Here is a 23,082-nt window from a genome sequence, read left to right as displayed (position 1 = left end):
ATTTGTACAATACATCCAAACAAAACAAAATTAACCAATTTGCTGGTCTAAACGGCCCACATCTAATTAAAAAAAAAGGACGTGACTATAATTATGTCAAAGCATTCCCTATATCTGGTCATCAACAAAAAAGCAAATAAGGGCTTCAAAGGGTCAATTCCTTTCTCCCTCTAACAAATTTCAAGCTCCTTATACATGTAATCACATATATTATATCACACTCTTCTTAGGTTGATGCCTTGTTATATGTAGTCGACGCGTTTCAGCCTATCTTAGTTCAGGCCTCTTCAGGACTTTAGGGCAATTCAACCAATTCATTCCTTAGGTCAACATCTCCTAGAAGGCAATCCGCCCATTGAGGTCTTTGAATAGCTCTCACGATGGTTTGTGGGGGATACCAATTATTTTTCGACTCAAGTATCCACCTCCCGTTTTAAAGGGGTCACTGCTCCCGTTTCTAATAGAGCAGCTACAGCGTTACCTAAACGAATCAATCTTTCTCATATAGAAGGGACCGAATCTCCGACTGTTTCTGAGAACGCGGAACGCCGATTCTCGAAAGGGATATCATGTGCAACGTGTACTTTCAGCCTTCCATGTTTTCTGTGTATAAATGTATCGTGTTTTATGATTTTTAAAATCCTTCTGGTAGACCATGAAACACTAATACAAACAAACGTTTCCCATATAAGATCATAACATATACAAAGCTCTGCCAACCCACTCATTCTTCCACAGAGCGTGTTACCCATCCGAAAATGGGCTTCCAAGTCCCACAGCGAGGTATGATGGGTCTATATAAATTCTATACAACACATGGAGCAATGTTGGCATCCTGAGCCTTTCTCTAGGAATGAAATCAGTCAAATATAGTTTTTATATCTCATATATAATTATTAATACTGGTATAGGTGTTCTCTTTCATTATTAATGGCTGTTTACATTTTTTATATTGTAATATGTACCTATACTTTTATGTTCGGTATTATTCTTTGTATTGTGTTTCTTAATGTTTATGAAAAATGTACCTAATAAAATATTTTGAACATAAAAAAAGACGCCCATTAGAATCTGCCTCACCTTGTAGCGCATAGTGGAAATCAATACATGTCCCTTATTGCTGCACTATTTACTGTTAGCACAGAGGACTCTTGCCACTCCTCGCTGAGCAGAGGTTACAGTGTTCTCCCAGTCCACCCAATCCACTGGGCGTCTCGTGGCACTTCTATGGCCTCTGTTGCTAAGCAGCTGCTGACTTCCTGGGTTCCTGAGGACAGCCAGGTGGAATGCCCGCGAGGCAGTGACACAAATTGTTGTGACTAAAATTATCATTGAAACATTATGTCACGAAAACTGGAAAATACATGAGTAAGGGACTTCCTGGTACAAACAGCTTACCCAGGGAAGCATTTAAGGTGATAAGGTTAACCAGGGAAACGTTGTAATACTACCGATTTCTACTGCCCGTCGTCTTCTTGTTACGCAGTTTTTCTTCTATATCAACCTCCAGGAAACGTGATGTAGGAGCTCGATTCTTTCTTGGTCCTCAAGGGGGCACCAGTAGTCTTCACTAATCGATCTTCCTGGGCAGGTCTTTTTTGTCCAAAAAAAGTAAGTGCAGGGCCCAAAGTTTTTCTTAGCTGCCACTGCTGGTGCAGCCAATAACCAAAGTGGTACTGAATACCAAGTTTGCCTCTGCTTTGATTCCACCTCATACCCGTGTTTCAATCTACACTTCCTATCTCTTTTTGTCTGTTGCAGGTTCTTTTCAAACCCCTCCTTTCTCCCGTTTTCACTGTTTTCCTATCTTTATTTTTCTACTTATTTCGCGCCTTTTTCTCTTTTCTTCTAGGTCGACATTTGATGACTAAAACCCAATCTCAGTCTCCAAAAAAATGAATGCGGTGCCCACTACCTGCAACTACTGGCATATAGTAAAGCAGGGCTCCTGCCAGCCACTACTCTTGCCTATTTAGTTGAGGTCTGTGGTTGGCAAGTAGCCTGAGCAGTGGAGGGAAAAAAGGGTTTGTTAGTTAGTGTGTGCACAGACGTTGCCTGAAAAAAGAAACACCCCTAGTTTAAATTATATCCTGTATAGTAGCGCCAAGCATGCGAGCAGACTTCACCTCTCTAGGAGTATTTATGAGGGTCTTACCCCATGAAAATTTTGAAGGAAAAAAAGCAAAATGGAGCAATTTACAACAAACTTTTCAAGTTGACTAAAAAAAGCCATAGATTTTACCAAAAGTCCCAAAGGGGCACAGATGAAATATTAATACTCTCCTGTGGCATTGGAAGTAGTGTATAGCATCTTTCTACAAATGTACCATTCACCCAGGGAAGTTACTACCAGTGGTGCAGCAGGTGCAGTGTCACCAGGGCCTAGAGGCCTGATAGGTCCATTTAACCCTGATTATTGGTTTATTTTACTAGCCACACAGTAGTCAGAGGGGCCTTTTTCTTAACTTCCAGTAGGGCCCACGGCATCCTGGCTATGCTATTGCACTCACCTCCTTTCATTTTCCCATCCTGCCTTTCCAACAAGATTCTCAGTACTCTGCTGTAACTGAGAATCTGCTCAGAGCGGGCAAGGTGGGAGAACGAAGTTACACGGATCTTACACTCTCAGTCAGTAGACAGCGGTGCTTCCTTCAGATATCACAGACGAGACAGACATTGGAGCTCCTTTTGGTTAAAGGTCCTTTCAAGTTCAAAGAGAAGACATATATGTATTGTTACGTCAACTGTACGTGCTATGTCCTCATACAGTACTTCGCTGACTGTTTCACTGACCCTATGAGCTCATGTGGACACTGAGCAACAACTTACAAACATTAAGTCCAACTACAAGCACATCGGTCATAAGGAAATGTGAACATTTTAAAACCTTGAGTCTTTTAAAACTGTAGTTTTATCCTTTCTGTTCTTAAATCATTTTTTTACACTGCAATGGTTTTAAGTAACTATGCTAAATAAAGATTACTTACTTACTTACTATGTCCTCATACAGCAGAACTCTTTATTCATATAGAACATGAAATTCGATTATATGAATCATGAAATAAGATCCAGAGCTCAGTGCTCTTGGGCACTGGGAGGAAAGTATCCAAAGTCATGGTACCAAACTCTGTATGAATTTGTTATTGAACCAGCAGTTATAAATATATTATTGAAATTAAATAACTTTGTCCCCCAAACCTAGCCTAATATTTCCCTACAAACATAAATTTTGCTCACAGTTACCTGCTTTTCGTTTTGGTTGAATGAACTCAGTTTCCCGAAGCTAAAAGCTTGCATGGCTTTCAGAATAACATTTCCTCACCCAAATGGCAGTTTTTCATTATTATTAAATCCATGGCTAAGGTTCTCAAATAAAACCTTGTCATTTCCATCAATACCTCATACGTACTGCTGGCCACCATAAAAAGAATCTGCCTAACGTGCCATTGGATAACAATCAATTGCATGGGAGGCTAATTTTCTCTTAGTGGCAGACAACAAATATCTGGGATCCCCAGTCTATGCCAGAATGCCAATGGGAAGTCAAAGGTGAAGACCATGGGGGTGATTCCGATGGCGTCACGCCATCGTAACGTGAATTTAACACCGCCATATCACAATGGCGGTGGGTATTGCAGCGGACGAAAATTCTGACCGCTGCTTTTCCGCCGGTCGGCAATCGTTACAATTGCTGGCCCGGTGGAGCTGGGGTTCATATATGGTGGCAGTGCCTAGCACCGCCATCCATTTTAAGATGTGCAAGAACAAGAAAGGTTTGGGTCCTCTCACTACCGGCCTGGACCACTTTAATATTGTCAAACAAACAAAATGACCAGGTAGGCTATTACTACCAAGTTGAATAGACCCTTAGACATACAGTTCCAAAGTCTCTGTGCTTTATTTCAAGTAAGCTTGTAACTTTTTTAAAGAACAAAATTGTACCATTCATTTCATGTCATGAGATGGACAACACTTCATTTGGATGTGCTTTGTGACTGTAAAACATTTACATAGAAACTACACATGGACACATTAAAGCAACACGTTTGTGATAAAACATAGTGTGAAACAATCATAACAAAAATGAACATACATAAGCAGTCAAAAACAGTACGAATGACCTGTCCTTATTTGCAAACAAGCACTAGGCGGACACTATCTTGTACAGTACTAAGGCTTATGCCTAATGTCCTGCCTGTATCATGAGTAACAGGCATACAGAATTTGAACATGTGTTGACTAAAGGGGATAACCACAATTCAAATCCATATTATGATGGCAGGATTTCAAGGCCTTTCCATGGCGGCATGGAAAGGCTGGAGGGAATTTGCTTTGGAGGCCCATTGCGGGCCACTGGGTAGGGGGGGGTGTTAGGGGGGGTGGAGGGGTGCACTTGGGGGGTACCTATGGTACCCCCTAAAAGTCCAGGCACAAGGTGGCAGGCACCGCGTGGTGCCTGCCACGTTGTGCAGCCAACAGCACCTGCCGCAATATTAAAATGCCAGATGCGACCACCGGAGTGGCGGTCGCATCATGATCAGGGGTGCCGGACCGCGCAATGGCAGGTGGGCGGTCCCGTTCCCGCTAGGATGGCGGGCAGCCCCAGGTCCACCTGCCATCCTAATCGGCCACCACTATGCTGACGATAGCCATGATAATGACTATGAAGCTTTCAATATGTCGAGGATTGTCATCTTTTTTCCATTTCCACCCAAAAGTCTAGGATACCCGCAGTTTGTCAGTATGGTGTTGGACTTCACCCTCTTTGTAGGGTCACCCGCAAACTTTTTGCCTGTTTTCTGAATCCATTTTTGTTAGCTTTTAGAACTCTAACACTAACCAGTGCTAAACTACACGTGCTCCCTGCTTTAAGTATAGTAAAAATTGGCTTACATCCCAATAGGCACATTTAATTTACTTATAGGTCCATATAAAGTGTATTCAGAGCCAGTAAATTGAATGCTACTAGTGGACCTGGAGCACTGACTGCTCCACCTACTGAAGAAGCCTCCCAAACATGTCCCAGGTATGCCGTTCTCTTCTTGGCACAATTTTACTTAGTTTGCACTTCTCCTTTTGTGAGCGCCTAACATAGGGTTCAAGCGGTTTTAAATATATTGTTTTACTGAATTTTAATTGCTACTTTGCACAAACCTGATTTTGCACTTTAAATTACTTTTACCCGGTAGCCTCCCCGGTCCAGCACGGATTGTTCCGGTTGTCTGGAGGGAGGTTCCACCAACCGGAAGTAAGCTCTGACCACGTCCTCTCCTTGCTTATCGGGAGGTTATCGGTCTCGTTGTTTATCCCATAAAAATGGATGCTTTGGCAGACGCGTGCAGCGGACGCGCCGCTGGTGCGCCAAAGGCGCACCAAAGGCAAGCCCGTCTGCGCCCGTCCGCGCTTGGACGTCACCAGGAGCAGGAACCCCTGCCTGTCTCCCGCTATCCCAGGTAGTAAACTTGTGTGCCTCCATTACGTACTCTATAGAGGAGTTGGTGGGGATAAAGAATGCTAACACTATTACACCTATCCCAACTCAGGTCGTCTGCCCCACTCCTACTATAGTTGAAGGACCTTTCTCCTGCTGCATATGCAAATTTCAATGCACGTTTAGTCATGCTGAAGGAAACATATCCAATTTAAAGCAGAATTTCCATCTGAAAGAATCTAAACAATATACTAGAGCGGATGTCGATCTTAATCGGAACTGCTTCCTGGCAAATGTAAGGTCATTCCCTAAACATGCCGCTAACATATGGAACCTTTTGGCCTCTAACAATCCCCTTTTAGGATTTCTCACAGAAACATGGATTAAACCCCATTCCAACCCAGATATTGCAGTGGCACTCCCCGATAATTATCTGTGAAGTAGTGTGGCTCACTGGTTAGAGGCGGCAGACCCGAGAGCAGAGGGCGGCCCGGGACCAGGGTTCGATTCCCGGCGCGGCAGGTTTCTGGACCAGGGTCAGCGGACTCGATAATTCTCTCGCCTCGGTGCCCACTCTGATCAGCGTTCACACTCGGCAACTCTGGGCATTAGCTTGCCTCATCTTCACTAACGGCCCCACCAGACCGCCGGGGATGCCTGGTCTCACCCTGGAGATACCCATTAAGGGACCATCTCTCAGGGAAGCCAGGAAGGGTTTCGCAGCAGTCGAAGCGCCTTGGGACCCTCCGGGTAAGTAGTGCGCTATATAAATGCCTATACATACATACATACATACATACATACATATCTTAAAACTCGACAGGCAACATAGGAATGGGGGAGGGATAGCCATAGTTTATAAAAACTCGGTGAATATCTCCATCCTAGACCAAATGAGCAATGACCAATTAGAAATAATGGTTTTTAATTTTAATTTACAGCACAACCTTAATATGAAAGGAGCTTTAGTATACCGCCCACCAAGACCACTAACCAACACTTCCACGCAGCTTCATTGAATTCATTTCCCCTCACGTCATCGCATCTAGAAAGTTTTTGCTTCTTGGTGACTTCAATATACATAGTGAGATCTTAGATAACCAAGAAACTTCATCTTTTCGCACGGAGCTGGCAGCACTTAACCTTATTGCCATAAATAAAGATCCCACACACCAGGCAGGGCATACTCTAGATATCATCCTGACAAACTCCCCTGACATATCTTATATGGCCACAACCCCTCTGATTTGGTCTCATCACTCGATGGTGGAATTCCAAATTAACAACCACAAGGCTCCCCCTGCCCTAAATACTTACCAATTAAAAAATATAGAAAATGGAATCTGATTTCTCCTGAGCATTTTTCAGATATTTTCTGTCCACCTGATTATAAGGATTCTGATAACGTGAAGGACTGCCTTGCCTCTTTCAATACCAACTTATTGGCTACACTAGATAGATTAGCCCCCCTAAAAAAAATGCCCTTCTACCGCAAAACGACACAAGGCACCATGGTACTCTGCCACTCTGCGACTGGAAAAAGGCTTGTGTAAAAGATTAGAGCGCCTTTGGCGCCGTTCTCAAAACTCTGCTGACAAAGAAAAATATAGAGAGGCTCCTAACCAGTATCATCGTAATCTAAAAAATGCCTGGAAAACCCATATAGCAGCCACTCTCCTACAAGCCGGAAGCTTTCAGAAATGCCTTTACCGAGCGGCCGAGAACAATGGCTGCAGTCTAGGTGTGCTCTGATCGACCCGTGGCATTTTTGGAAGACGCAGCCCACGGATCTAACCTAATTCCCGCAGAGACGAAATGTGTTGTGCTGCCTAACTCCCCTAAGAAGCTCCGGTGTGGGGTTAATGGACTGTGGACCCCGAGTGGAGGGAGTTGAGATGCCCGGGAGACCTGAGGCCGGATCACACAAAATGGTGGCGCCGGAGTAGGACGGCGGTCGGAGACGCGATCGGCACCGCCTGATACCTGCTGGTATTTCACCTGACTGCCTGCTCCCGCTTTCTCAGGTCACCAACGGCGGAGAGGCAGTGTTGCAGGGATTTGCCGATCGGCTTTTGAGGGGTGTTCCGAAACGACGCGGAGGTGGAGAGGGGCCGGTCCCGGGGGACTTTCCAAATTTGGCCCCGGAGTCAGGGCCTATTATCGGCAGACATCGGGCGCGACGTCCTGTGTGCCCGAGGCTGGGGTGCTACGAGCCGTCCCTCCCTCCCACCTTACAGACACCTGGCCACAGCGTACCTGCCTTGGAGGCAGCAGTGGCGCCCCCGGAGAGCACAGGAGGAGCACGAGACTGGCTCCCGGTAAATGGTGGTGCTGGAGTGGGAAGTGCTCAGGGGAGCGACGGGTGCCACGTGGGACCCCCGTCCACTTTGGGCCTTCTGATCTAATTGGCCTGACCCGCCAGATGCGGAGGGGTGACCCCGAGGGGCGACGAGGGAAGGATCACGCACTTAACTGTGGAGCTGCTGCCGTTGAGGTGAGGGCTTTGGAGACTGTTGTGGAGCTGGAGCCTTTGGGTCTGGGCCCGTCCTTTGGTGGACTTGAGGTGGAAGCAGGAACCAGGACTGATTTCTGGCCTGTTGGAGCTTGTCGCCCTGCGGCGGAGGTCCCTGGACTGTGGTGGAAATGATGAGGAGACAGGTCAGAGGATAATTGGTGGGGGAGGCCCTGGTGTGGCTGTGCATTTCTTCCCCCCCCTGTGATCCTGTGAGACCATCTGCACCCTGCAGCTTCCATGGGCCATTACTGGGGAGCGGCTCTTAAAAACCACAATGGATGACCACTATGCTGCGTGTTGAAGCGGTGAAGGGGACTTTGGGCGCTCTTAATGACTGCGGCGGGACTGGTGACGCTCTTGTGGAGCGAGGGAGCCAAGGTATATGGTTCTTTGCTGTTCGAGCCCTTGTCTTGAGGCCCTCCCCTGCACGATCTTACTGTCTCTTGAATTAAACTGTCTGTCCCTTCTTCCCTGGACTGTAGCGCCCACTGAGGACGCCTCCTCTGGTCTCAGTCAGTGGCGCTGAGCTGACTTTTCCCTGAAGTATTCAGAACGAACTGCTCCGACCTGCCAGTGTGGGCGGATCACGGCGGTGCCCGTTGGATATTGTTGGCGTATTCTAGGGTGTCACCTGATCTGTAAAGCCTTATTGGTCGATAGAGCGCTACAAGCAGCCTGGAGTGCATGCTGTCGCCCCTGAGGATCTACAGGATACCATAGCAAGCTACGGTTATTATTGGCGCACGTGCTCCTGGTTGACCTTCTATGCCACTGAAGAGAATGGCTGCAGGGGGGCAGAAGTTCCAAGAGCGCCCCTCAGGCGCAATTGGCCAAATTCGCCTGGACCAAGGGAGGTGACAAAGGAGACTCACCGAGAATGAACAAGGACAACGCTGCGGTGTCGCCATCCCCGATCAAGGAGCCCACGCTCCACGACGTGATGGCGGCTATAGGAGGCATGCTCACGTCAATGGACTCTGTCACAACTGAGGTCTCCCTGCTTCGTGCAGACTTCAAACAAATGAACGAAAAAGTGAAGGAACTAAAGGTGATCACAGCGGCACTGCAGGAGGACACTTCCGAACTACAACGACAGGTGTCTAACTTGGAAAAGAAACAGATTCGCATGGCCCAGCAGTTAGATGATTACGAAGGAAGATCCCGTAGGAACAACATACGAATCCTCGGAATTCCGGAAAAAACAGAAGGGCCCACGGCGGACCTCTTTGTGGAAGAGCTGATCATGAAACATTTGAAACCGAAGGCTCTGTCCGCTTATTTCTCTATTGAATGAGCCCATAGAGTGCCTGGCGGTCGCCCTAAGCCAGGGGCTCCACCCAGACCCCTGATTGCGAGAGTTTTAAATTTCCGAGATAGGGACAACATCTTACAGGCGTCCAGAGCGGGTCCTCCGCTGAAGATCGACAACTTTGAGGTCACTTTCTTTCCCGACTTCACAGCTCGGTTTCAGGCAGAGAGGCACAGTTTCCAGGCTGTAAAGCGGGAGATGCGCAGCAGAGAAATCAAATACGCTCTGCTGTTCCCGGCCAAATTGAGAGTAGAATGGGACGGTAAACCCTGGTTTTTTGACTCTCCGGAGGCTGCCTGGGAGTGGCTGGAGGGGTGGACAAGGGTTGGTGACGAGAGAGGTACCGCCGTGACAAGATGGACTGGGGGAGAGATGGAGAGCCAGGTGACTCGGCAACTGAGACCGCGATGGAGAACAGTGGCCTGGACGAGCAGGAATGAGTGACCTTTGTCATCGCTTGGAGGGTCCAGCCGTAATGACACTCGCAAGTAATGGGCAGGGGGAGGGGTTGAAGGGACGGACATGAATTGGCGGGGGGACATATTTTTCGAGGTGACGGAACCCAGTGTTCCAGTTAGGTAACAGGTCAAATTAATGTTTTTACGAAGACATGTTATGATATTATTCTAAGGGCTGTGTCTTATAATGCTAAGAATTGTTTTATTGAAGTCATTGTAGATGCCACGGGTCGGGTGGGCGCACCACACCTCTGCAAGTTTAGCACGGGTAGGGAATACATAGGCACTCTGCCATGTTTGGGGGTGGGCAGTTTAAGGTCCGCAGGCAGGGGAGCAGGGTGGGGGAGGGAGGGGAGTTGGAATGGGGTTTTCGAGACAAAACAATGTGATATTATTGACTGCTGTGATACTTTGCAAATGCAGATTATAGTGTTGGATGGGAGGAAGGGCCGGTTACACTTTGTTCAGAGTTTCAGTTCTGGGCTGCAATTCAAGGTTACGGGCGTGCAGATGCGAGATACAGTGATGGGTTTTTTAGGACGTCTTGAAGATAATGGCAGACAAGGTATTGGGTGACAGGATCACACATGATACCACCCCGGTCTTGGCCCCGGTGTCCCCTTTGACCCTGGTTACCTGGAATGTACGTGGCTTGGGGGATAAAATTAAGAGAGGGTTAGTGTTGCAATATGTACGCAGGGCAGCCCCGGCATTGGTGTTGCTTCAAGAGACGCACTTGGTAGGGTCGACATGCAAGGCTTTGGACCGGTGGGGATATGCGATGGCATTGCATTCTGAGTTTTCCTCTGGCTCCAGGGGGATGGGTATTTTGGTACGTAAACGCTTTCCTGTGATAGTACAGCAGGTGTGGAAAGATACACAAGGACAGTTTGCAGCTATTTCCTGCTAGTGGGAAGGAAAGAGGTTCAATGTGGTATCATTTTACATTCCCCCTGCCCTTCATTCAGTCGCCCTCCCCGCCCTCAGTTTTTTTTTATTAACGCTGCCGAAGGGAGAGCTTATATTAGGTGGTGATTTCAATGCAGTTCTCAACGATGGACTGGACCGCCATCCCGGGAGGGGGACAGGGCTAAGTAAATCACGGCTAGAGGCACTGGGTCTTACGGATGGGTGGAGGTTTAAACACCCCGGGGATCGAGGCTATACCTACTACTCTGGGGTACACAATAGTCTCTCACGAATTGATCATTTTTTTGTCTCTGTAGATAGCCTGCCCCATATAACTGAGGTAACGATAGGCCCGAGAGGCATCTCAGATCACTCCCCGGTCTCCGTGGTTTATTCCTCCTATGTGAAAGCCCGAAGGCGTATTTTCCCGATTTCACCTCATTATTTACAAATTCCGCACATTAGAAAAGAACTGGTCAAAGCTACAAAGTGCTACTTCCAAGAAAATACAAATTCCGTCAGCTCGCCGGGGACCCTGTGGGAGGCATACAAAATGGTGCTTCGGGGCCAAGCGATAACCTCCATAACGGGTCATAGACTAACTGTGCAGGAGGAACTTAGAGTACTCGAGCACGACTTGGATGTCTTACAATCTAGACATGATCTTGATCCTACTGAGGAGGCTGCACGCCAGTTGTGCCTTAAACAGGCTGAATTTATGGAATACCAGCGAAGGCAGGTCACACAACGGCTTATGCGCATGCAACACATTATATATGAGGTTGGCGATAAAGCAGGAAGACTTCTGGCATGGCTGGAGAAAAAAGATAGGGCCCAAAGGACGATAGCGCAGCTCCGCAATGCCGATGGTGAGGTAGCATCCGCCCCTATGGATATAGTAGACACTTTAGCCAATTATTATGAGGCAGTTTACACCCCGGCCGCCGCATGTCCTCCAAGGAGGCGCAGACTTACATTAAGGATATCCGAATGCCCTCCCTCTCGGACTCCGACGCGGAGCTGTTGGAGTTGGACTTTACGACAGATGAGGTCCCAGGTGCAATCCATTCTCTGCAGTCAGGCAAGACCATGGGGCCGAATGGGATCCCCATAGAACTTTACAAATGCGTCTCTGATCTTACGGCTCCGGACTTGCTGCGAATGTTTGAAGACAGCTTGGCTAAGGGGAAATTGCCCGAGATCAGCGGACGGCTACGATCATAGCCATACCAAAACCTGGAACGCCTCCGGACGAATGTACATCATATCGTCCTACTTCTTTATTAAATGCGGAGGCGAAAATACTGGCCAAAATGATAGCCTTGCGATTGACTCCGCACTTAGAGACGCTTATCCACCCGGATCAATACGGACTTATGCCAAACAGGAGCACTGCTCTTAATTTAAGGCGGGTCCACAGGGTAATGGCGCAGATCCATGCCCTCTCGGAGCCGGCGGTGATCCTTTCCTTAGATGCACGAATGGCCTTTGACATGGTCGAGTGGCTGTATCTATTTGCAGTACTGTGACATTTAGGCTTTCGACCAAAGTTCTGTGCCTGGGTGAAATTATTGTATACAAGACCGCTTGCGCATGTTGTGGCCAATGGCCATATTTCCAGGGACTTCCAATTGGGCCGGGGCACGGGTCAGGGATGCCCCTTATCACCCCTGCTTTTTGTACGAATCTTGGAGCCGCTGGCAGCATGGATACGGTGGGACCCTATGATAAGGGGCCTCAGTTGGACCGAGTCCTGGGAGGACCGCATATCGTTATATGTCGATGATATCCTTCTTTATTTAACTCTCCCTAAGCGGTCACTCATAGTTCTTCTCAACATTTGTGAGATTTTCGGGCGAGCCTCAGGATACACAATTAACTGGTCCAAGTCGGTGTTATATGTCCTTATGGGGCCCCCACCGCGGCTTCCGGATGATTGCCCATTGGTGATCACTGATGGGCCCTTTAAATATTTAGGGGTATGGGTGACGCCTAATCAGGAGGTCTTTTTTCACAGAAATTTGTTGCCTCCACTTGAGCGATTCCGCACGGATGTGAGGCACTGGCACACCCTACCACTGACTCTCTTAGGAAAGGCGGCATTATTCAAAATGATGACCCTACCACGACTACTGTATCTCCTGGAAAACACTCAGTTCCTCGTGCCTCCAAAATACTTCACGTCCATAAACGCACTGGTTTCTGGTCTCCTCTGGGGGGACAAACCGGCGTGCATTTCCCGGCAAAAGTTGGTTAGGGGATGGTTCGATGGCGGTATAGCACTTCTTGATATCCAACTGTACTATTGGGCAGCCCAACTAAAGACCATAAACCATTGGCTCCATGCCCCGCAGACTAACCCAGCGTTTAAGGCGGATAGATACGACCTGGGGGAAGGAGGAGTGTTGGCAGCGCTCTATGATCCCAGAGCTGCGCCGGCCCTGCTGGGCCCTACGGCACACACAGTGAGGTTATGGTATCTGGCTTCTACCCGCCTTAAATGTAAAGACAAGATCACACAGATGACGCCACTCTGGACGTCGCGACGCCTCGGCCGGCTCTGCAATAGGAAGGGATTTGAGGCCAGGGATCAGATAGGCATATCGACAGTTGGAGACATCTACAGGAGAGGGGCCGTCCTCACATTCGACCAGTTAGCGACCCAATTCAACTTGGCACAGTCGGAACGTTTCCGCTATTTACAGATTAGCCATGCCCTCAGGTCGGTGCTCTCACTTGAGGAAGAGCTACCAGAATCCACTCCTTCGGAAGATAGATTGCTCACGGAACATATGCAAAAAAAGGCGACCTCACTGGTCTACCGCAAGCTGGTCAACAACATGCCTGACCCCACGGTGCGACTAAGAACGGCTTGGACAGCGGAGGTAGGCGAATTTGACGAGTCGGACTGGCAGGCCGCGCTTTCCTCTCCTCAGGAGGTTGCTGTGCCGTCCCGGCTCAGATTGATACAACTTAAAATTCTACATCGAGTCTACTATACTAGGGTCACACTACACAAGATAGGGAGAATTACACATCGGTATTGTTTGAGAGGCTGTGGTGAGGTGGGAACGTTCTATCATAGCATCTGGGACTGCCCATTGATTGCCCGTTTCTGGTCCAAGGTTATGCGAACTATTTCGCAAGTTGTTGAGGTCTCACTGCTCCCCGAACCTCGTCGCTGTTTACTGAACAGTTGGGAACCTAATGATCTTAGTAACCCCCTACAAGACTGGGCCACGATTGGAATTATGTATGCTAAACGGAATGTGGCTAAGGCCTGGGGGTCCCCAATGGTGCCGGCGCTCGGTGCCTGGAGCACAGATCTGGACTCGGCGATGTTTGCAGAGAGGGTGGTTTATTTGAATCGGAAATGTCCGCAAAGTGGGCCAAGATTTGGGGCGCTTGGAATGAATATCGAGGGCACATTTGTGAGCCTCCTCAGATGGATAGCGATGATGATTCGGAGTGAAGGGGAGAAGGGATGAGATACGCGGGAAGCGGATAGATATATGGGACTGATGTCGTGGTTGTCTTACTAATGCCTCATTGAAATGTTTTGCTGTGTCTGCTATGCATCGCCTCGCTAATATTATATTCATGCTGTCTGTAATGAAAGCCTTGAAAATGCCCTTGTTTATTTTTATAACAAAAAAATTGTTTAAAAGAAATGCCTTTACCAAATCCTAAAATCTTTCAATAGTCCCTCAGCCTGTGTTACGTCCTCTATACCTTCACAAACACAGTGCGATGGCATTGCTAGTCATCTCATTGATAAAATTGATAAAATTGATATGATTTATAACAATATCATCATCTTGACTGGTAATATCCACTCTAAAGTGGACATGGAGCCTGAACCTACCCCTTCAGCTAACAACTCACTTTACAATTTTCCTTTGCTTACGATAGAAGAGACAGAAATGTACCTTAAAAACGCTAAATCCGGAACTCTGCTAGAGCTATAGTACAGAGTCATCTCTAGTGGCAGTTACAGATAATATCAGAATGCTGCTGAATAAGGGTCTGGCGATACTTTTGGTGCTGCTTGACCTTTCAGCAGCATTCAACACCATATCACATCAAATCTTACTCAGAAGACTGAGTGATATAGGTGTTACTGGGCTTGCTCTGGAATGGCTAACCGATTTTCTCACGGATAGAACTCAGACCGTTAACTTAGGCTCTTACCACTCCAAAACTTCAATAGTCATCAAGGGAGTCCCCCTGGGCTCATGCTTGAGCCCTACTTTGTTCAACGTTTACGTGGCGCCTCTGGCGAGACTATAGAGAACACTGGTTTTCATCCCTATATCGTATGCGGATTATACCCAGCTACTTCTGTCACTAGACAAATCTGACCCTAACTGAAAAGGAGCATGCTCTCCATGCCACTGGAGTCAATCTATCCTGGCTAAAGAGGGGTGAAACCCCAAAAGCAGTCCTAGGAGGCTTGTTTCTGGTCCAGGGAGGACCTGGCTGGGCAGTTCGGGCTGAACTGTTCCCATGAGGCACAGGGTCAAGACTGATTTGCATATGGCCAGGTCTAAACTGGGGTGGCATGGTGACAAAAGAATGATGGATTTAACCCAGATCTCTTGACTGGGGGTGAATGTTTTGATTTGTTCTGCATTCCGTTCATCAATTGTGTGTCTTTTGCTCTGATGAAGCATGACACGGGGTGTCCGAGAGCCCTCATTCCCAAATTGGGAGACACCCCGCCTCCACTCTTGGGATATTCTGATATACCGACCTGGCCTCTACCTCTATATTTTCTCTAAAGGAACTGCATACTTACGTTGATATGCCAATAAGGTGTTGCAATAATCAAATCGGCTAATGACAAGAGCCTGACCCAAAGTTTTCCTCGCTAAAAGTGGGAGGTAACAGGAAAGCTCTCAATAGGTGCAACATATGGAAACATGTGCCTATGATAGAGAAAACCTGCACTTTCATAGTAAGGGATTGGTCCAATCAGACCCCCAGGTTCTTGACTACCTGTTTGGGGTTGAAGCTGCCTGATTCTGAAGGCCACCAGTCAGCGGTCCAAAGTTGTTGGAACAGCATAATCTCTGTTATTCCTGCATTCAATTGGAGGCACTTCTGCTTCATCCAAGCAGCGACTGCTTTTATCCTGGCTGAGAAGCTTTCCTTCACTTTGGCCAGATCGTTGTCATAGGAAATGATTAGCTGTGTATTGTCAGCATAGGATTGTACTTTGAATCCAAAAGCTTTGACAGTCTTGGCAAGGGAAACAACATATATACTAAAAAGCGTGGGGCTGAGACAAGAGCACAGTGGTACCCCCTTGTCCAGCTTCATGGTGTGGGATTTGTATGCACCCAAAGTGATGGTTTTACTTCTGTTGGTTAGCAAATCACCGAACCATTGTAACAGTGTTCAATAGATTCTAATCTCTTGCAGCCTTTGAAGCAGCCTGGGGTGATTATGATGGCGGGCGCATCACCACCACCCGGCCAGCGATGGCGATCCGCCCGCCATCACAGCACAATTCACTCCTGCCATATTACTATGGTGGGGGTACCGCGGCAGACGGAAAGTCTGCCCGAGCTTTTCCGCCGGTCGGCAATCATCACGATTGCCGGCCGGGTGGAAAAAGCCCACAATATAGTGGCGGTACCTTGCAGGCACCACCATCCATATTATGATGGTTGAGGTGGGTATGCCTTTCCATGGCAGAGACTCCACCATGGAAAGGCCTGCAGGAAATGACTTTGGGGCCCGTTGCAGGCCCCCGGGGGTGGGGGCTAAACTTGGGGGGTACCTATGCTACCCCCCAACATTGCCATTCCCAAGGTGGCAGGCACCCGCAGTGCCTGCAACGTTGTTCATGGCAATGCACATTTTGGGATTTTAACATTGCGTACAATGCCGCAGCCAGCAACACCGTCCGCAATGTTAATGTACCAGGATGCGCCCGCCAGTGTGGCAGGCGCATCCTAATAGGGCGGGCGGGTCCAGTGCACCCATGGTGGACGGTCCCACCTCAACAAGGATGGCGGGCGGATGAAAGTCCGCCTGCCATCCTAATAGGCCCTATAGTATCAAAGGCTGCGGACAAGTTCAACAGCACAAGCATGGATGGTATATTGGCACTAAAAGACTATCTTATGTGGTTGTGACGGGTCCAGAATCCTATTGCTCTCTAGGTCAGCCATTTTATATATTTATATTTTACAGCAGCGAGATGGGTTGAAAGTTGGTGAGATTAGTAGGTGCCATGTTGGCCTTCTTTTGGTTGAGTATAACCTGAGCTGTTTTCCAGACCAGGAGTATTTTGCCAGTGATAACTGACAGATTGAAAAGAGAGCATATAGCAGGGGCAAGCTAATTAGAAAGGACAGCAAAGATCCTGGGGGGACAATATCCAGAGGAGAGCCTAATTTGGCTAATGCATGTGCTTTCTAAAAATACGAAAATGATAATAAAAAGTTGGGGTTTCTTACCTTCTGAAGTCTTCTTTTCTCAACTCTTGGACTTACTTACTTTGAATTCAGTTTTTCACCAAGAGTCCTTTGTAGTCATTTAAACCTATTGCAAATATTCCATAATCCTTTTTGAAATCCATGGCCCGACTGAAACTTTTAACAAAAGAGCACAGTTCTGACAAAACATATTTTTAAAGTTCCTAAATAAACTGTACAAATTTCTGAGCACAGCTACAAAAATCGCACCCCAAAAAAGAATACCCGAAAAAGAAAAATAGTTGGGCAAAAAAAGAAAAACAAAAAATCCAGTGATGCAATCCAATCTCGATAGAAATCCAAATCAGAAAAAAATCCACATCCAGATATCCATTGTTGCAATCACTTCTCGAAAAAGCTGTTCGGTTCAGGGGCCTTTCCGGGGTGAAGGTCCCCCAGGGCGACTCCCAATTCGTCCACCGTTAGTGGGCAATCTAACTCCACACTTACTTCGTCAGAGAGGGCCTTAGGTGGAAGATCATTCAAGAAGCGGACAATCACCTCTGCCGATAAGCATTCCTTGGGGACAGAGAGATCTGCGTAATACTCTGCAAAGCTCTCTGCAATAGCCGAGGAGTTCGATATGGGTGTCCTGTCCGGGCCTATGATACCTGGGAGAGCCTGGGGGCAAAGTGACCCCTGACACAGTCTATGCAGCAGCTTACTAGATTTATCTCCCCACTGATAGACCCTGCTATGGGTCGCCAGCCATGCCTGGCGGGCCTCATCCAGTAGGAGATGCAAATAGCCCTGTTGCGCCAGCAGCAGTTGATGGCGAACCTGACGCCCCCGTCTTTCCTACTGCGCGCCTCCAGCCCAAGGATTTCAGCCTCCGCTCGCATGAGGGATTCCCTGTGTGTCCTACTGGCTGCCGCGCGGAAGGAAATGTCCGCCCCACGAAGTGTGGGCTTCATCGCTTCCCAAAGACAATTCAGCCCCCTGTACTGAGCCGACATTAAATGTGAAATATTGATCAACAGTGAAGAATATTAGCTGCCACCACCATGCTGTCAACCGCCTGGGGAACAAATAAATATTCGATACAAGAAAATGAGTCGTGCACCACCAAAAGGTAGGTGTATACCTGAGTTGTACCATGTAACCTACGCTAAGGGTCACCCAGCCAAGGCCCATCACCAGGGAGTGTAGTCTGGTAGGGTGTCGTGCCTCCAGGGAACCCCCGGGCCTCCACCGATCACGTCGTTCCAGTCCCCACCCACAACTGCCAGGCCATCGGGTAGGTCCGCCTACATGGTCACAAGTCTCTCCACCAACCCCCAGTACAGAGGCGGGGCGTACACATTCCCCAGTACCACAGTTTCGCCACCCACAGTACCCTGTAAGAACAGGTATCTACCCTGAGTATATCCCCATATCTTAACATGCGTGTATGAAACCCTGCAATGGATTAGGACTGCAACCCCCCAAGACCCCCTCACAAACCCAAATGGAAGACATGAATATAGCCAAAGCTTTGAAAGCACAGTGCCTTCGTCCACATAAGGTGTGTCTCCTGAAGCATTAGGATATCTGCATGAGCACACTTTGCCTGTTTAAAGATAGCCCTGTGTTTAATCTTGTCAAGTGCCCCTCTAACGTTCCAGCTAATTATCCAAAGGGACTTGGGGAGATCTTGTGAAGTACTCAATACAGCTGTCATTCGAGGGCCTTATACAGGCCATCAATGCATATGACATCATACAAGAAGTGCAAAATGACTCTAAAGCAATGTAAGATAGTGCAATCGAAGAACGAAAACCCCCCATAACAACCCAACAATCCCCCCCTATACCTCAATAACAGTGAAGTATCTGTTGTGGCAGGTAGAGCGGGCTGACCCCAACTGGAGGTCCCACCCTCACCCGCCAATGGATTCCCAACTTACATTCCTTTGTCCGCTGGCCATCTCTCTGTACGTGAAGGTCCCACAGAGATACCGGCCTTCTTCTATGCTTCTCCAGTCAAAGAAGCATAACAGAGACCATGAGACCATAGTCTCATCCATCAGCTAGTCCACTGCACCTGTTGTCCCGAGGCCGACCCAGCCCAAGAGGAGGCACCACCTGACCTGGAGCGCCGTCTGGACTTGGAACGCCTGGTGCCCCTCTCCTTCAATTTGGGCTGATTGCAGGCCACCCCACTCGAGGAAGAGTCAGACTCCCAACCGGGCGGTGTGTGGGAACGCAGCTGCAAAGTCTCATCGGTCCACAGGAACACCTCCTCCGCTGAGTCAAAGAAATAAGTATGGGATCGGTACATCACCCGCAACCTGGCTGGATCAAGCAAAGGTAGGTTAAAATAGGAGAGGTACCCCTTAACGAGAGTCAAGGGAAATAGGGTTCACCAGTATAAAAAAGCAATTCCCTTGAACAAAGTCATATACATAAACACTATAAATGAAAAAAAAAAAATTTAAGGAACTATGACAATTAGATCTGGAGTAAAAAAAATTGCAAAATTTATTGTATACAGTAAAGTTAAAAAAGCAGAAAATATAATAAACTGCTTAACACAGGTTAAAATAGGAATTATAAAAAAACAGTACATAAACAATATTGACCCGCAATATTGCTAGAAACAGACAGAAAAACAGTAAGACATATGATTTGTACAATACAAGGCATGTGTTCTGATGCTCTTTTGGGACAACGTAATGTACATATGTGGTAATACTGTATCAACAACGATGTTTGAGCCACGAATCACACTGTATTAAGGCGTCAACGCGTTTCGGTGGTCTTTTGGAATTCTATCCACCTTTATCAAGACAAAAAATCAATTTCTGTCGTGGTGTACATATGGTCCTCTTTGGTATGAGATACCGATCTGTATGGTTAGAATGATCTTCCTCTATGGTGGCGTGGTTGATTGGGCCGAGAGTGTCTTAGAGCAACGTTCGGGCTTTGTCTTTGTAATTGTCCCTTATCTGTAACGTGTTGAAAGTTTATGGTAGGGTGATTCAGGTCTGGACACAAAAATGATTCCTTGTATAATAGCTTTTATTCTGGCCTTGTGGTTCAGAGTACCTGCGATCTGTTAGGTTGGATGGCAGTGTACCGTCAAATTAATTTTGTTGCACAGCGTTTTAATTTTCAAATGCGCTGCGTTAGACCAGAGGCGCATAAGTCTTGCCCCAGTAGTGTGAGGCTTTGTTCCCTCTACGTCTGCTGGCGGCTGTACGCTTCTCTGGTCCTGGTGCAACAAAATTAATTTGACGGTACACTGCCATCCAACCTAACAGATCGCAGGTACTCTGAACCACAAGGCCAGAATAAAAGCTATTTTACAAGGAATCATTTTTGTGTCCAGACCTGAATCACCCTACCATAAACTTTCAACACGTTACGGATAAGGGACAATTACAAAGACAAAGCCCGAACGTTGCTCTAAGACACTCTCGGCCCAATCAACCACGCCACCATAGAGGAAGATCATTCTAACCATACAGATCGGTCTCTCATACCAAAGAGGACCATATGTACACCACAACAGAAATTGATTTTTTGTCTTGATAAAGGTGGATAGAATTCCAAAAGACCACCGAAACGCGTCGACGCCTTAATACAGTGTGATTCGTGGCTCAAACATCGTTGTTGATACAGTATTACCACATATGTACATTACGTTGTCCCAAAAGAGCATCAGAACACACGCCTTGTATTGTAAAAATCATATGTCTTACTGTTTTTCTGTCTGTTTCTAGCAATATTGCGGGTCAATATTGTTTATGTACTGTTTTTTTATAATTCCTATTTTAACCTGTGTTAAGCAGTTTATTATATTTTCTGCTTTTTTAACTTTACTGTATACAATAAATTTTGCAATTTTTTTTACTCCAGATCTAATTGTCATAGTTCCTTAAAAAAATGTTTTCATTTATAGTGTTTATGTATATGACTTTGTTCAAGGGAATTGCTTTTTTATACTGGATCGAGCAAAGCATATGGAAGTTTGAGCACCCGGAGGCGAGCTTTGGCTGCCAGGAAGAACTGCCTCCGCTGCTGGACTAATTTTGTGTAGTCAGGAAAAATCAGAACGCGGGCATTGCCAAATAGCAGCGGTTCATTGGCCCTAGCCTGCTTCAGAATAGCGTCTCAATCATGATAATTGAGGAGCTTCGCAATGATGGGCCTCGGGTGGGCACCTGGTGGGGGCTTCTGCATTAAGGCCCTGTGGGTGCGCTCCACCACAAAACATTTGGATAGTGTCTCCGGGGGAAGCCAGCTCTCCAGCCACTGAGTAAGGAACCGCTCCATATCTCCATTCTCGTACCCCTCCGGAAATCCAATGAAGCTTAGATTATTGCGCCGAGCCCTCCCCTCGGCGTCCTCCACTCTCGATGCCAAACCCTGCTGAGTGGTCTCCAAGGAAGTCACCCGCTGCTGCAGGGTGGCAACTACATCTTCCACTCCCGAAATTCATGTTTCAGGCTAAGTGATGCGAGCGACCATGTTCCGTAGGTCCTGCCGCAACAGCATCGGAGCCAACTGGCCCAATTTTGGCATCGAGGACGTCTCTGGACTGGGTGATGGCAGTGATGAGAGCGGCATTGTCAAGCACATCTCCATGCGTCCCCCCTGAAGTCGCCGCAGAGGCCCCCGGGCCCATGAACTTGTCGATTGTGCTCTGCTTGGCCGATCCGCTCCCTGGCCTATCTCTTGTCATGGCGGGCAGCGCACTCCCCCTTGCCTTGGACAACAAACTACTCACAGTCCACGTGGCACCGTCAGGATAATGGAGGTTATCTAGCCTGGTAAGGAGGAGCAAAAGTGGGGGAGCACTGCTTAAACGGCCCAACCTGGTCGTCGATCACAACACCTTTGGCGACAAATACAGGAGAAGGTCAGAGAGACCATATTCACCAGGGTCACTGGCACCGACCATGCCTGTCCACCAGCCGACCCCCCAGCTCTGGGGACCACTCTCACTACCGCCTCAAGTCATAAATCAGGGCCGACACCTGCCGGCACCAGGATAATGCACCACCATCAGGGGTGGGGGGGGGGGGGTGGAGGGCCCCACCCCGGGCACCAAGGATCTGTATGCTTCCCAGGGAGCTTAGCGCCTCAAATCTCCTGCCAGAAGCCCCAGGAGATGCCGCACAGCTCTAATGACCGCCGATGCAGGTATGCCACTCAGCGGGAGTGAGGGAGTTCAGGCGTCATCTCACAACAGGGCACTGTGCCGATCACCCACCGGGCAGACGGATGCATAGGCGGGCGTGTCCCCACCTTGCTTAATATTTGTGCCACGAGTATATGCCCACAGCACCCCATGCCAATGCCACTGCGGCCCGACAAGACTGCCAAACCCCTGGATTCGCTTCATGCAGGGGGGAGAGCGGAGGCGCCATGAACTCAGGAGGGGCGCCGGGAGGCTACAGGCCCCGATCCCTGAGGGCCCCGGGGATTGCTTGCGCGGCTCGACAAGCCGCCGATGCAAGGATAGTACTGGGCTGGTGGAAGGCAGGCTCGCGCCGAGGTCCAGGGGAGGCCCGCGGCCCGACTGACCGCTGATTCAGGCACACCACACCCAACAAGCCTCCGGATCCCCAAGTTCCTTTCATGCAGGGGGAGGGGAAGGCGGAGGCACCTGATTAGCAGGGGGGGAGCCAGTCAAAGAAAAGTTCAGAAGCCCCAGAGGTTGCTCACGGGGCCTGACCAGCCACCAATGTGAGGGTGCCACTGGGTGGGGAGGGAAGGCAGGCACACGGCAAAGTGCACAGGGGGAGACGCTATCTCCAGTGCATCACGGGCCCCAAACAAGGACCGGCGGTACACCGATCCCGCCACGCACTCTCCCAGCGTTGCTCCCTCACGGTCCGACAAGGTCGCCAGTCGGTGAGGCTCGCCCTGCAGATTTTGAAGGGGCGGGAGGGCAGCCAACCCCCAGCAGGAAACGCCTGACCGGGAGGCACCCACCAGGAATCAACCAGCCTCACTCACGGAGCGTGCCGACCCTGCAGCCGCGGCACG

Source organism: Lissotriton vulgaris, chromosome 9 (genome assembly GCF_964263255.1).
Source record: "Lissotriton vulgaris chromosome 9, aLisVul1.2, whole genome shotgun sequence".
In the NCBI taxonomy this organism is placed as follows: Eukaryota; Metazoa; Chordata; class Amphibia; order Caudata; family Salamandridae; genus Lissotriton; species Lissotriton vulgaris.
The sequence above is the reverse complement of the archived record's forward strand: the minus strand, read 5'-3'. Positions refer to the sequence as shown.